The sequence below is a fragment of the Lepeophtheirus salmonis genome, chromosome 13, assembly GCF_016086655.4.
Source record: "Lepeophtheirus salmonis chromosome 13, UVic_Lsal_1.4, whole genome shotgun sequence".
Classification (NCBI taxonomy): domain Eukaryota; kingdom Metazoa; phylum Arthropoda; class Copepoda; order Siphonostomatoida; family Caligidae; genus Lepeophtheirus; species Lepeophtheirus salmonis.
The window spans coordinates 7,972,460-7,989,726 of record NC_052143.2 but is presented as its reverse complement, the minus strand read 5'-3'; the positions used below and the strand labels follow the sequence as shown (position 1 = coordinate 7,989,726).

The 17,267-nt window shown below is 33.2% G+C and overlaps 1 long non-coding RNA gene across 1 annotated transcript; it reads left to right on the top strand.

The window, feature by feature from the left end:
* The first annotated feature begins 7,592 nt into the window (after nucleotides 1-7,592).
* LOC139906964 (uncharacterized) lies at nucleotides 7,593-10,226 on the top strand. Its single transcript, XR_011783241.1, has 3 exons — nucleotides 7,593-8,734; nucleotides 8,790-9,430; nucleotides 9,532-10,226. It is a non-coding gene; the product is annotated as an uncharacterized lncRNA (long non-coding RNA).
* The last annotated feature ends 7,041 nt before the right edge of the window (nucleotides 10,227-17,267 follow it).

Sequence of the window (17,267 nt, the reverse complement as noted above, 5' to 3'; positions counted from 1 at the left end):
GCGTACTTTTTATAAAAAGTGCAGCAATTATTTGTTATTTTTTTACATAATTAATCATTTTAGAGAAAAACTATATGAAGACTTTTGAAAGATAAATTGTTTATCGAAAGTGGTTAATTTCTTTTAGATTGCTCTATTTGGGCTTGTTCTTAACTATTTGTAGGAAATACTTTAGGTAACCTTTAATCATTCATGAATAGGGAAGAAAATTTGTATTTCTTTATTTTTTACTAAAAACAAAAAAAAAATTTAAGAAGCAATCATATTTTATACATATATCTTTAAATAGCCATGTAGGTATGTATATTTTTATATTAATATAATCCATTGACATATATGTTCATAGAATATTTACTTATTTAAAAAAATTGAATTATTTTACATATTTATAAGTAGTGTAGATTCAAGTCATATTTTATAAACTTGGAAATTGATTATGAATACAAATAAGGCTCTACTCTTGTTCAAAAATGTATTAAGATTTGAATTTCCGTGCTCTTCTGTCATATAATAAACCCCAAGATTTATCAGAATCCTTCTTATTCCTTGGAATCTACATTTTATAGTCAATATTATTTTCTGTATGCTGCTGAAACATTAAATTTAATTCCCGGACCAGCAGCTATTATTTACCCATTTTAACACACAAAGTATTGAAGTCCATGGCAGAATCCTGGTTAAATTAGCAAATAAGTCTATTAAATATTAATTGAAACTCGAAGAGCATGTTTCAGTCAAATTATGCGCCCTCACAATTTATGGTAAGCTCCAGAGGATGGCGGAAGCTACTACAGACACTCTGGATGTACTTGGTGCTCCTGAAGGAGTGGGTTTTGTTGACGGTTGAGATCTTCAGGCGCAGATACAGTTATTGCGTATGGTTTATGGAAACTAAATATACCAGTCATTTGGATTTTAGACCGTGGCAATGCTTGTCGCATGGCCCTTGACAATTTATTGTTGATCCCTTTAAAAAAGGGCCAAAAAAACACACATTATTGTTTGTATTCTTTTGACTGTAGCTTTGCAATGGCGTATCCAATAGCATTGATATGGGTATCAAAACAAAGCCAATAAACTGTGCTTAATTTGTACATATGTATATGTTATTAACCCTTTAATTGTACACATGGGAAAATTTTACCCCAGATATTAAACATTCTTATTTTTTATATTTTTTTCCATTTATACGAGAAATACAATAAGTAAGACTAAGAATTTGTTGAAGAGTTATAAGTGTAAGTCCTTGTTAGACTCGAAGTATAATTGGGGATTGAAATTGGAGTAATTCCTGCCTAGAGCATTGCTACATAAGCAGTGGGACATGTGTTGATTTCATGATTCTTATAGCTGCTCAGAGGTAATTTATTGAAATACCATGACCGCTCAGCGACTATCCTCTAAAACATTCCTCAAACTGTCAGGGAGACATGGCTTATTTTCGGTTTCCTGTTTTAGCATACCAATAAATCCTATTCCTTTCAACTATGAGTATGAGGAAATATTGATACCTATAAAGAACAAATTCAACTAATTTGCTACCCCTTAATATTCCTCATTTATAAAGTGTTTTTTTTAATAGAGGCTAAATTTTCATTGGTCACCTTTTTCTACTTAAGTTCATAATTTTCTCAATTTGATGCCCCAAGAATATGCTGCTCTCATAAATATTTGTCACGGAAGAGGGATACGCCCCTTGCCAGACATCTCCTGTAAACATGTGACTGATTAATATAGAATGTTCCAGAGTCAATTGCTTTACATTTTATATATATTTAAAACAATTTCAAAATGGATGCTTTAACAATTTAAAACTCAATTTCCTAAAAAGCTCAATCTATTTTCCTCAATTTGTTGATATGCTGAGGAAATTACACTTTTTAACATTTTTTAATGGTTTTTTTGGTTATTCATCTTCCCTCTTTTTGTTTTCATATGGGTCTTTTATGTTTTAAAATATATTTTATAGTCCAAAAGCCTCATTTTATATAACATAAAAAAACTTCAAAGCAATCATATTTTCACAAAATGTTCATTTAAAAAGACAAACAAGAATGAAGAAAAAACTGTTCATTATATAAATGTGATAAAGTGTCAAGTCTCTTGGTGAAAAGCATTTTATTTGCAATTTATTTACTTATTTATTTTCAAACTTAATTGTTTTTTTTTTTTTTTTTTAAATCCTCACTTGGAAAATTAATACTGAGTGGAAAGTAACTACAATATATATTTTATTAAGTATTTTTATATTGTGATCCAATCCAGCCATAGTGTCCTTTCTCTCGATGGGTAGTAAGAAAATCTATCTTCCTTTAATAATTTTTTTTAACATATTTAATAAAATAGATATATATAACTATTGTTTTTTTTTTTATTATAAAAGTTGACTATGGAGTCACATGAGACGAGTCCTAAAGATCTAATTAAAAACTATTAATATTACGTGTTTGGTTGCTATGTGCGAGAAATTCCGCATCGAGGAGGACAACAGGTGTTGTATTACAAAGGAGATGTGGGAGAAAGAACTTGAAGAGGTAATGAGTGAATTAAAGCTGCTCCAGGACGAAAAAGAGAAGATGAGTGACAGATTTGAAAGATCTTTAGAGAACGGATTCTCGAGTAAAGATTTGGAAAATTATTTGGCAAATTTGAAGAAACAGTGTCGAGTCTCGCCACTTTGAAGACAAAGCTGATCGAGCACAGGGAAAAAGTTGAGATGTTGACTGTAGAAGAGCTAACCAAAGCACAAGAGGGGAACTTACTTGCTGTAAGAGAAGTAGAAGATTTGGAAGAGAGAGAATTATGATGACGAAGGTTAAAAATGTTGATTTGTAGTCTCAGAGAAGTCGTGGTCATAACTTAAAAGAGCTGAAAATTAAGCTTGAAATAGAAAAGATGAAGTTGGCAAGTGAGAAATTTGTGGAAGACAAAGTGAGTCAGCCTAATAACGATAAAGAAACGCCAAGAGAGGATACATGTTTGGAAATGGGGTCTATACTAACAGATGAAGAAACGGCCACTGATAAAAATAATATAGAGCTAATCGAAGAGAGAATGATAACCAAAGATGTACAACTGCTTGAAGAAGGTACTGACGATAATATTAGAGCTAATGATAATGATGGGGTTAGACTCAGAGAAGAAGCATATTAGTTTTTATTCAAATCATTTCCGTTTGGAAGAAGCGTTTGTGAAAAATATAGAACTCCTAAATCATATGGTAAAGGAATTAGTAGAAAAGAAAAGGGAATCAAAGAGTTTGGTACTTAAAATAGCTGGATATAAACCTGAAAAGTGGGATGAAGAAGAATTGTCATTTGTGGAAAACTTCGTTTTTAGAAACCTTAGAGGCAGCAAGTGGTACACATGAAACAACAAAGCGAGCATTATTGATTCAGGAATTGCCTAATTCTGATCACGAAGAGGTAAGAGTAAGCTCGACAATTAAAGAGGCGTTTGATAAATTTGAATGTACAATAACTGAACAGAATGTACTGAGAGAAATAAGGGCAGAGTTTCATATGATAAAAAGAATTGAAGATGGAAATAATGAAAAAATGAAGAGTTTGGCATTACCTATCGAGCGCTCTCGAGATCGGATGAGAAGAATTGGTCAAGCAGAATATGTTGTATTTTCATAGAAGATGTTATAAGTCATAAATTACCTCAGAGATGATCCAAATTATTTATAACAATAAAGAAGGGTTACAATGTAGATGAACTAGTCTTGTTTCTAAGGGAAAATGCGTATCCATGGAGGAAGATAAACGATTTGTGAACTCAACATCACTCACTATCGTCAATGTTCGATAAAAAGCCATGAAGATGGAATATAATTGTGGCTGTGACAATAACTGTTATGATCTAACGAAATGTAAGAAATTTGTTATATTATCTGTAAAAGAACGTCAGAATATCATAACTAAAAGAAGAGTTTGTTTTCAATGTCTGAAAGTTGGACATAAAATGTCTATGTGTCCCAATTTTTTAAAATGTAATCTTTGTAACAGAGACAACCATCACACTCTCCTTCATATACCAATCAAAAGACATAATGAGATGGAGAACACGAATTTTAATACCTTACAGGAAAGTAAAGTACGATTACCCGTTCTTATGATTGAAATTCAAGATCGGGATGGATTATGGATACAAGTTCGAGCTTTGATAGATTCTGGAAGTGATATAAGCTTTATCAGAAAAGATTTAGTGTCTCAATTAGGTTGAAATGGAATACCTAGTAAGAATTGTTTCAAGGCTGCAGGTGAAAGTTACTGAAGAAAAGACGAGGAAATATAATGGCATTGTTCGTCAAATAGAAAAGGCTTACAATCTGCGTTTGTTTTCTATAGGCAATAGATGTGGGAAATCGCCAGAATTAGAAACAAGCCCTTGAAACAGTTGATCTCGACGTTCCCATCTTTCTGGCAATGTCGGCAATGTACCTGTTGGGAGTCCTCTTGAACACTGCCTTTACTTGACTTGTTGAGACAGTGGGCTTCCTGCCAGCCCCAGGGGAATGCTTGAGATCACCCCCAGCCTCCAAGGGCTTGGAAACGTTATAAATTGTCTTCAACGAGGCCCCAACCTGTTCCTTAGTGTTGTTATGGGGCACTTTCGCTTGGAGGAGGGCTGCAATTTCGATCCTCTTTGTTTCCTGATTGGACCTGGTCTCACGTATGGAAGTTGTTACGCTCTCACAGAAGGATTTTTGTTTATTTTAACAGTAACAATACGAAACAATCAGATTAGTTGCCACCAAACCTCTTAAAAAGTATATTTACATCATCGGTAAATAGTTTTGCACGGCCCGGTAGATGAATTAGAGGAGAATGAATTTTTACAAGAAGTTTAACTGAAAGACAACGAAGAAGGTTTCTATTTAAGTATCCGAGGAGTCTTAAAGACAACAAGTGAATCAACTCCTTTCAGAATTGTTTGTAACTGAGCAAAAGAAGTTTGGCCGGGATTCACTGATAATGATTGTTTGGAGAAAGGACCTGATTTGACAAATAGAGTATTTGAAGTTCCCATAAGATTTAGGAGAGACAAAGTGGCTTTCCATGGTGATATTTCAAGAATGTTTCATCGTATTTTTGTTAAAGATGATGATAGAAAATATCAACGCATAGTATGGAGAAATTAAGATGAAAGAGCGAATCCGAAAACATACCAATGGACACGTCTGATATTTGAAGATAGACCTAGACTTATCTCAAAGCGCTGTTATATTTATTGCTGAAAAATATGCAAATGAGTACCCAGAAGCTAGAAGAGTCTTATTTGAAGATACTTATGTTGATGAAATTACTACGTCCGTGGAAAGTGATGAGGCGGCTAGTAAAATAATGATGGAGGTAGATCATGTTCTCTATTGTGGAAGTTTTAAAATAAAAAGATGGTATTCCAGTGCATTAAGCTCAGGAGAATCATGTGGGGAGATTCCTGTTCTCGGACATAATTGGTACTTGGAGTTGGATTATATATGAATAGGAGTAAGAGAATGGCCAAATTTAGACAAAGTAAACCAGAGAACGATTTTGTCAGCTAATGCTCGAATATGGGATCCCCTAGGATTAGTTGTTCCTGTTTTTGAGTATGGGAATAATTTTTCAATCGTTGTGGGCACGATGAATATATTGGGACACAGTTCTATAAGAAAAAGAAGCAGAAGTAGGGAATACAAAATTCAAATCACTGAACCTGTTGAAGGAAGTACAAATACATAATAAGATAATTACGTCCAAAAAATGTATTAGGAAAACCTGAAATTGATGGATCTGCTGATGGAGGAGAATTCACTTAGGGAGCTTGTGTGTTTGTTCGATGGAGACTGGGGGACATAAATTTTGAAGTCAGGCTTATAGCGGTGAAGTCTTACGTAACTCCTATTTGAATCAAAAGCATACCTAGAATTGAACTAAATGGATTAATGATCATGACAAGACTGATGAAGTCTATTATAAACGCGTTACAATGGGAAACAGAAAAGGTTTATATGTGGAATGATTCAAAGAAGGCATTAAACTGGATTCGAAATGATAAAGAATCTTGTAACTAAAGCTGTAGATCTTCTAGAAACCTAGATAAATAATAATATTGTTGATAGACTTTTTATTAGACCAAATTTCTTATTTTCATCAAAAAGCTGTAATGTGTACGAAATAGATTATATCAAAGCAAAAATACATTTTTTTTTCTTAAAAAAGATTGTAGAATTTCAGGGCGTTGAGCTATTTCGTAATCTTTTCAAAATAGTTCAAAATAAGTTAATTATATATATAGACTGAAAAGGAACATTTTAACAACCTAGCACTTGATATCTGCAACATTGTAAAAATAAGCTCCACCATACTAAGGATGCAGTTATATGATTGTATCTACAGTAATAATTTGTGTTGCAAGGCATATGATTCACAAATTTTGAATTTTTTTGTATATATACAGGGTTCGGAAGCAAAACGTGGACTGTTAAAAAATTCTAATAATGTATTTTAAATAAAGAGATTTTGTGATTTTTTCCTTAATATTCCGAATATCCTGTGTTTTCTGCACAAGTAAACAAAAATAAACATTTCTTAAATCGTTCATCACGTTAAGTGAGTAAGAAATAAAAAGGCAGAGGATCTCAGACCTACTGGATGGCAAAATTTAGGTGGCAGAGATTATGGGCATTGTAAAGTGTTCGATATATGAAAAAGGATGGAAAATACCTCTCAAGAAAAGAAAGAAGTGGGGGGCAGAACTTGAAAAGGGATTCTGAGTTTCTGGGGGACCTCAAGAAGAAGATCCAGGAGGACCCAACAAAATCCAAGAATTGACATCCCGACTATGATACAGAATGGGATTGGGTTTATTGCTCCTTCCTGTTATTGCAGCTTGTATTTCAACTACTGAAGCTTTTTTTCTTTTTCTTTTTTTTATTGTTGGTGCTTTTTACCAGGTGAAAGTACTTAGAATTTACAACTCTTGTTAAAAAATTTTAAAAATGTAAGTCGTAACTTGAGTGATTAAGTAAAATTGAAACCTTGTTCACAACTAATTGTTGACTTCTTTTAAGGGATTCTGTACGTAATTAAAGGATTGCCTGTCCAATAATAAGCATATTATTAATGTTAATTCCCATTATTTTCTTCACATATGTGTTTTTATATTTTTTACGTTGCGTCTATTCCCAAATGAATTAATTTCTATTATCACTAACAAACTTATTATTGAAAATAAATGGTATAGCCAATGTGTTTTGTTATTTGTATAATACAGGGTCCACCGAAAATCCTGTGAAATGACTTTAACATAATAAAATTATATGTAAGGCTGCAAGATATTGTGTTTACACTCTAGTTGGGTCGAAACTAGATCAAAATACACAGTTTTGAAGAAAATAACACATTTTGTAAAACACAATTGAACCAAAGATAGAGGCTATAATCAAGAAATACCTGAAGGGTAAATCTCGCCCAGCCATTTTGAGGAACGTGAAGAGCCTGGGGTTGAACCCCATGCACATTAAGAGCACCATTGACCATGATCAGGTAGGACAAGGTTAAAAAGGACGCCTAGAGTCGTCAAGACAATGATAGCAAGAAATCGCAGGAGTAACATCACCAAGATGCAAAGGATTTCATCACGGGTGCAACAAAAATGATAGACTTTATCCAAGATGACTTTGGAATGTATCCCTACAAATTGAACAGGCAGCAGTAACTGTCAAGCAATTTCAATGGTAAAATACTTAACCAATGCTATGAAACAATCTCATTCTTCAAAAGCTGATGACGGGTACGGTTCCCAACATTGTATTCAGTGATGGGAAGATTTTCACTGTGGAACTGGGTTTTTACCCCAAAAGGATCGGATTCTTATCAAAAAAGATGAGTTGTGTGATTATGGAGTCAACAGAGTGGAGAAACCAAAGTATGTCATGTTTTGCGCGGCTGTGACAGAGAAAAGGAAGTCCCCCGTGGTGTTGTCAAAAAAAAATTTCAAACTATGAAGTTAGAACTGTTATTTGTACTTTCATAAACATTTAAAAGAACTTTATGTGGACCAAGTATGTACACAGGGATGACATAATGTTATTAGATGGATTTATATTCTGTGTAAAACTACGACCCAGTGGTCCATTAAAATCTGAACAACTTTAATTCTTAACTTCAACAAGATATAATCAATTAATTAACAATAAAATTTCAACAAAATTAATACTATTAATTTAAGTGTGTCTGAGATATCTTAATCATTATTGTAGCCTCCCTTAGCGGCAATGATGTGTTCCAGGTGGTGGAAGGCCTGGCACTCTCTGCGAATGTAAATTCTATGTAAAGACTCCTGTAAGCAGGGCCTGGCAAGTGCATACATGAATACAAATACGCGTGTAACATGGGTCTATTGAAAAAAAGCAATGCAAAGTGTTTGGTAAGATAATCAGTAATAACTAATAAGTGAAATAACGATTAGTTACTTTGTGGACGCCATCTTTATTGTGTTTTGTAATTCCAATCATGCCCACGCCACAACAGTCTGGTGTTACGATCCATCTGTGGCCAAACTAAAAGAAAAACCCCGTACTTGATACTGCCTGGCTGAGAGTCGTTCCAAGAGAAACAGATTTGAAAAAGATAGGTTAGGCACCATCCAAAAGTACAAAGCTGTGTTCCCTGCATTTCAACGACTCTGACTTTATCTGTGAGTCTAAAAGAAGTCAGACCCTTGGCATGGCTCTAAAAAAGAGGTAAGACAGCAGCTCACTTTTGATGCGTATGGTAATAACTGTCCTTCTTTTACAGGTGCCTCAAACCAGATGTAGTACCATCCCTATCACCAAACTGTCCCAACTACCTTTCAACTTCTAAAGCGTCATCAAGGGCAACTCAAGCTGCAACCCCGTCATGTAGGGCTCAACAGTTCAATGAACTACAACAGCATGCTGTGTTTCAGGAATCTTCAATTGGAGCGCTTAAGTACTACTCCAAAGAAGACAACAGACTAGAGTTTAAAGACACATCCGAATTTTCAGATTTTGTCAGAACTATGTAGAATATCCTAGACGTCAAGACACCTGGAGTTGGCTACGAATAGAGAGATGAGTGTCGGGAACCAATCTCTGAGAAGAACAAACTTGGCTTCTCTTTCTTGAGAGATTGTGTCGACTTTCTCCTCGAGTGGCAAAACAGTAAAGCACCTGGCCTCACAGCAGAAGCCTTCCTAGCAACAAAGCAGACGTGCCTTGCCGCAGCAGATCTGGCAGAGTATCTTCTCCTAGATGAAGACTTCTCCTATGTACTCCTCGGCATGTTCCAGTCTGATCCCATCGAAAGAAGGTTCGGCTGGTACAGACAACTAAGAGGAGGTATCTACTACATCAGCGTGAGACAGATCCTGGAAGCAGAGAAAAAGATTCGTATTTTGAGTCTTGTCAAATTCTCAGGTAAATAAGATATTTGTAAATAGTGAGCTTCTTTATTTAGGTATTACTTATTTTACAATATCATAATATCATTACAATATTTTACTTTTTTAAATTTTCAGGTATGACTATTTCAGAAATTAAAGCTCTGCTGATAAAGACCTGGTAAAAGCTGAGCTTATTTTGACTAACTGGCAACTAGATGCCCTCCAGGAACTAGCTTCCAAGGGAGAGAGTAATGCTTTCTACATTGTTGCCGGGTATATTGGTTTTTTTTGAAGAAGATGATCAGCTGTACATCATGCCAAGAGTTAATGGTCATCAGAGACACACCTCCGGACTCAATAACCTTCGATAGCCCAAGCAATCAGCATATAGTCCTGAAAGAGTTCATCAACATAATGAGCAGAAGGGGGTTGTCCACTCCATCCAACCTTCTCTACCTCTCCTGTCTTTATGCTCACTCCATGTTCTCTTACATCACAGCTACTCCTGAAGAGAAAGACAGTTTATTTGGCAACCCAAATCCTAAAGCTTCATTTGCTGCCACATTCATTGACAGGATGCAAGACAGTTTAAACTCTGACATTATCGCCGTTGTGGAAGTAAAGTGCGAGGAAGTCAGCTTTTCTTCAAAGAATTTCATTCGCTTTATTTAATGTCATGGGTAAAAATTTAAGTGCTAAACTGAATCATGACATCCGATTTTTAATACAAAAGAAAATGGCAGCTAAGAATTCAGAAGCTAATAGAAAAAAGCTAAATTTCAAACAAAATCTTCGGACTTGTAGACTTGGACCAACTTTGTACTTTTTGATATTGCCTTTTCTTTTTTATATGTTTTAATGTTTATTTTGATTAAAGTACTAATAAAATACCACTTCTATTAGAAATATATAGTCTCATTTTTATTATTAGATGATTTTCCCTAGCAAAATACTTTTAAAAACTCTTTATTTTGTAGCTAAACACTTAAAGGGATACATTCCATATATGATATAGCTATAGAATAAGCAAAGACCCATATTGGAAACGCGTGACCGCAATGTCCTGTTCTATGTCATAACGGCCAAGTACTGGCTGACAGTGGTTTTGAGGACCTCAATGTTTCGATGAGGGACACATCAGGCCTTCCCCTCGACATGCACCCAAAAAGAAGTTGACATAAGGGCTGTAAAGGAGAAGGGAAGTGTCAAAAAAAGTTCAAAAGAGTCATGCAATAGAGGAGAAGGTTTCTTTCCTTGCTGGTGTCAAAAATGGCATCTCCATCCGTTTTTTCCTATCTTTTTGAACAAAAAATGGTGTGAACCCCATTGATCTCTTACATGGACCATCATGGACTGAAGGGGATTAGCTTGAGCTGTTTTATTAAACTCTTTCCGGTCCAGTTTAGCCCTATTGACTGAACCCTTCTTCCTCTCCAATTGTTAGACTGATGGCGCCATAGACGGTTGTCCAGAAGATGCTTAACTAATTGGAGTGCGCAAATGTATATTCGTCGAACACTTCCAAGTGTCATTTTCTCCATTTGTACGTAAACTAGAGAGCTCAGGATTGTTTTGTTTTGTAACTAAATGTTTATGCTTTAAAATATCGAAATATGAATTAGTTTCAATTCCTCAACTTTCATTACTTATTGAAGTAATAAGTGTGCAATGGACCACAAAGGTATATGTATACATTGATAAATTATTCCGTCCCTATATAAAATTAGAGCATTAAAATCTGTCGGATATATTTTAAAAGTATATAATTTCTTCATAAAAAAGTATTCAAATATATATTTAGATACAGTGTACCCGAGCCAATTATGTCCCTTTAACTGTACAGAAACGCACTAAAGAATGTTAATACAAAGAAAATTGACGTCAATTTGATTTGTATTCAATGGATATGCTTTTATTAAGACACTATGAAATTGAATAAAGATTTATTGTTTTACTATTTTTCTAAGTATTTTTAGTGTTCCAATATTTTTTTAAGATATTATTTATGAATTCCATAAAAGCAGTGCATTTACGTATCCGTTATTGTTTTATTTTTTTTGATATGATCTGGTTGAGAGTTGGCAACGAGGCATGAGAACCGCTTGAAGCTACAAAATTTGTTATTTCTTATGGTATTTTTTTAAAGGTCAATATTCATATTATACTCAAGGATTTTCCTATCCTTATTATCCAAACCTTCAGCAAATATAATACTTTGACAAATCCATTGACACCTTTGATGCCTATTAACTATATGAAGGCGAAATCTTCATTTTTAACCACCAAGGACTGGGATATTGATATTTTCTTTCAAATCTCATCAGGGTAAAGCAAAATGAGACTTATTATAATAAGGAATCAGAGTTTTGAAGAAGGTAATAAACAGTAACAATATCAAACTGCATTACTTGAATGTCTAAGTCTTAGAGATTTTGATGACCTTTGAAAAAGATCTCTTGAATTAATGCTATCTAATTATATACACACTTGATGTTGAGTTTAACTAAAACATTTAAAGAAAGTGGCGCGTTGAAGACAACCGATTAAAATTTGTTTGATAAAAAGTGAGCCTTGTTGTACATTTTCTCCGCTAGAGTCGTTGATGTCCTTACAAAAGACAAATATTTACAAGTAATTTGTGATGCATCATGAATATTCGATAATAATATTAAAAAGGTACAGACAAATTTGACTCATTCTGAAAATACTCATTTTCCAAAGAAATTATTTTTTTAAACTCGAGTGTTCATAACTTAATTACTACTCAAATCCAAAATTCGACTTTTTAACACATCACTAGTAATAATAATACTGTGAAACTGTTGGGTTTTCTCATCATTAGTTTCAAAGAATCATTTGATCTAAAAACAGTAAAATATCGGAGCACTGAGAAGGACACGTTTAAAAAAAGGGACTTCTAAAGAATTTGACTTCCCTGAATCCCTCTACAACGGTGTGTTTAGAAAACGTGTCAACTTCTATTCAGTGATCCGTTTCATCATATCTTCCTCATCTAATCTGTGTTTCGGGTCATTAGGAATCCATATTTCCGCCGTTAAAGTGACATATATTCGTATCATGGGTTATGCTCTAATCTAACATCTCTATCAATCTTCTTTCATTTCGATGAGTTAGGAGTCCCGAGTTCCTTTCCTCCAGGTCTCTCAAAACAATCTACGAAGAAAACTGTCTCATTTCACACAAATCCATTTGATAAATCAAATTGAAAGATTTTACTGTGTTAAATCTTTAGCCTTGTCATCATCAATTCTATCATTCAATCCAAGACAAAATATAGTCAATGTTTATGTACTGTAATTACTAATTAGTATTGAAAGTTATTTGTTAGGATGCCTATTAATTACCATAAGCATTCTACATCAAATAAAAAAAAGCTAAGAGTACGAATTTCTAGACTATGATGTCGTAGAGATTGTGATCCACAAAATGGGTATTCCATCTTATAGCATATCCCATATCAGCTCAGAAATGGGTCCAGGTAATGTAATCATTGGTTTTAAGGGCCAAATTAACATAGTTAAAAAGTTGAATAACATGGAAATTCCCTTTACTTAATATCAAATGTCTACAGGCAAGGAATTCTTAAACGACATAACAGGATTATAGTTTGCTCTTGGATGGAGCTCTTGGCTCAAGCTGAAGGTCGATGCCTTAAGATATATCATGAAGGCTTTTCAAGTAGAAATAGTTTCAAATCTGGAAATGTTATATTCAAAATACAAAATTTATCACTCCAGTTAGATCCAAAAAGCAAAGAAAAGCAATTATGGCTCATCATGCGTTCAAAGCTGAAGGTAGACATTGGGCTCGTTCAGCGTGCTCATTGAGGTTAAAGGTGATCCAAAAACCATTCTTTCACTTCTTCCCATTAGAGGTAAATAATCAAACTGGAATTTGAGAGGGCAAGGAAACAATGCTCTAAATGCTTCCAATTTGGTCATACCATGTCAAAAATGTGAAAACGAAAAAACATCTATCAATGCATATAAGGTTACTATATTGAATAAAAACGCTTCAAATTATGAGAAAACTATGACCAGATCTCCAACCTTTGACAACTTAAATCCAGACAAGTAGACAGTGCTACAAGATAACTTCCCCTTGATAGAAAATACAGTTGTTTTCAAAAAAGCAATAGAGAGAAAAGAGAGGGGGATAAGACTTCAATCATTGATGTAAAATTAGAAAGAATTGAACACGGTTAATAAGGAACTGAAATATCCCTGGAATAAAAAATTAAAAAAATGGGACACATAGACCTTTTATGTCCAACTTTCAGACATAGAAAACAAACTCTTCCTTTAGTTATGATATTCTGACGTTCTTTTACAGATATTTATATAACAAATTTCTTACATTTCGTTAGATCATAACAGTTATTGTCACAGCCACAATTATAATCCATCTTCACGGCTTCTTTATCGAACATAGATGATAGTGAGTGATGTTGAGTTCACACATCGTTTATCTTCCTCCATGGATACGCATTTTCCCTTAGAAACAAGACTATATCATCTACATTGTAACCCTTCTATATTGTTATAATTAATTCGTATCATCTCTGAGGTAATTTATCACTAACATGTATCCTCTCTTGGCGTTTCTTTATCGTTACAAGGCTGACTCACTTTGTCTTCCACAAATTTCTCACTTGCCAACTTCATCTTTTCTATTTCAAGCTTAATTTTCAGCTCTTTTAAGTTATGACCACGACTTCTCTGAGACTACAAATCAACATTTTTAACCTTCGTCATCATAATTCTCTCTCTTCCAAATCTTCTACTTCTCTTACAGCAAGTAAGTTCCCTCTTGTGCTTTGGTTAGCTCTTCTACAGTCAACATCTCAACTTTTTCCCTGTGCTCGATCAGCTTTGTCTTCAAAGTGGCGAGACTCGACACTGTTTCTTCAAATTTGCCAAATAATTTTCCAAATCTTTACTCGAGAATCCGTTCTCTAAACATCTTTCAAATCTGTCTCTCTGCTTCTCTTTTTCGTCCTGGAGCAGCTTTAATTCACTCATTACCTCTTCAAGTTCTTTCTCCCACATCTCCTTTGTAATACAACACCTGTTGTCCTCCTCGATGCGGAATTTCTCGCACATAGCAACCAAACACGTAATATCAATAGTTTTTAATTAGATCTTTAGGACTCGTCTCATGTGACTCCATAGTCAACTTTTATAATAAAAAAAACAATAGTTATATATATCTATTTTATTAAATTTGTTTAAAAAAAATTATTGAAGGAAGTAATTTTCTTACTACCCATTGAAAGAAAGGACACTATGGCTGGATTGGATCACAATATAAAAATACTTAATAAAATATATATTGTAGTTACTTTCCACTCAGTATTAATTTTCCAAGTGAGGATTTAAAAAAAACAAAAAAAAACAATTAAGTTTGAAAATAAATAAGTAAATAAATTGCAAATAAAATACTTTTCACCAAGAGACTTGACACTTTATCACATTTATATAATGAACAGTTTTTTCTTCATTCTTGTTTGTCTTTTTAAATGAACATTTTGTGAAAATATGATTGCTTTGAAGTTTTTTTATGTTATATAAAATGAGGCTTTTGGACTATAAAATATATTTTAAAACATAAAAGACCCATATGAAAACAAAAAGAGGGAAGATGAATAACCAAAAAAACCATTAAAAAATGTTAAAAAGTGTAATTTCCTCAGCATATCAACAAATTGAGGAAAATAGATTGAGCTTTTTAGGAAATTGAGTTTTAAATTGTTAAAACATCCATTTTGAAATTGTTTTAAATATATATAAAATGTAAAGCAATTGACTCTGGAACATTCTATATTAATCAGTCACATGTTTACAGGAGATGTCTGGCAAGGGGCATATCCCTCTTCCGTGACAAATATTTATGAGAGCAGCATATTCTTGGGGCATCAAATTGAGAAAATTATGAACTTAAGTAGAAAAAGGTGACCAATGAAAATTTAGCCTCTATTAAAAAAAAAACACTTTATAAATGAGGAATATTAAGGGGTAGCAAATTAGTTGAATTTGTTCTTTATAGGTATCAATATTTCCTCATACTCATAGTTGAAAGGAATAGGATTTATTGGTATGCTAAAACAGGAAACCGAAAATAAGCCATGTCTCCCTGACAGTTTGAGGAATGTTTTAGAGGATAGTCGCTGAGCGGTCATGGTATTTCAATAAATTACCTCTGAGCAGCTATAAGAAGCATGAAATCAACACATGTCCCACTGCTTATGTAGCAATGATCTAGGCAGGAATTACTCCAATTTCAATCCCCAATTATACTTCGAGTCTAACAAGGACTTACACTTATAATTCTTCAACAAATTCTTAGTCTTACTTATTGTATTTCACGCAATTGTGATTACTTTATATTGAGATATATTTTCAAGAACAATCATAAAAATGGAAAAAAATAAGAATGTTTAATATCTGGGGTAAAATTTTCCCATGTGCACAATTAAAGGGTTAATAACATATCTATACAAAGCACAGTTTATTGGGTTTGATTTGATATCCATATCAATGCTATTGGATACGCCATTGCAAAGCTATATTCAAAAGAATACAAACCATAACGTGTTTGGTTTTTTTTTGCCCTTTTTTAAAGGGATCAACAATAAATTGTCAAGGGCCATGCGACAAGCATTGCCACGGTCTAAAATCCAAATGACTGGTATATTTAGTTTCTATAAATCATACGCAATAACTGTATCCGCACCTGAAAATCTCAACCATCAACAAAACCCACTCCTTCATGAGCACCAAGTACATCCAGAGTGTCTGTAGTAGCTTCCGCCATCCTCTGGAGCTTACCATAAATTGTGAGGGCGCATAATTTGACTGAAACATGCTCTTCGAGTTTCAATTAATATTTAATAGACTTATTTGCTAATTTAACCAGGATTCTGCCATGGACTTCAATACTTTGTGTGTTAAAATGGGTAAATAATAGCTGCTGGTCCGGGAATTAAATTTAATGTTTCAGCAGCATACAGAAAATAATATTGACTATAAAATGTAGATTCCAAGGAATAAGAAGGATTCTGATAAATCTCGGGGTTTATTATATGACAGAAGAGCACGGAAATTCAAATCTTAATACATTTTTGAACAAGAGTAGAGCCTTATTTGTATTCATAATCAATTTCCAAGTTTATAAAATATGACTTGAATCTACACTACTTATAAATATGTAAAATAATTCAATTTTTTTAAATAAGTAAATATTCTATGAACATATATGTCAATGGATTATATTAATATAAAAATACACATAGCTATTTAAAGATATATACATATATGTATAAAATATGATTATACTATAACAATAAGCCACAATAGGTACATAGGATTGCTTATTATAGTTTTCGTCTAAAATGATTAATTACGTAAAAAAATACCAAATAATTGCTATACTTTTTATAAAAAGTGTTTTCTGAAAAAAAAAAAAAAATCTAACCCGTATTAATTCCTCTTTCAATCAAACCTATAGTAATTTGCTGTAGTAAGTGATATACTGAATATAAGTATAAACTTTTTATTTAAAAAATATTCTCTTTAAAGTAAAAGATTATTTTAACTATAAAGGATAAAAAGTGCTTGTTATACTCGGTAAAGCGTTATTTGGTTATTCATTTTTTGACAAGATACCATCACTTGATGAGAAAACTATTTGAACACTTATGAAAGATATTTCAATTAGCTTAAGTAGTTATTTGATTATATACCACTATATAGTGACTATTTTGAGGTTAAATTGCATTTTATTATATAGATAAACATCTAATATGTGGACCTAATCCTGAATCTTTGAACCATTGACAATTTTTTTGTCTT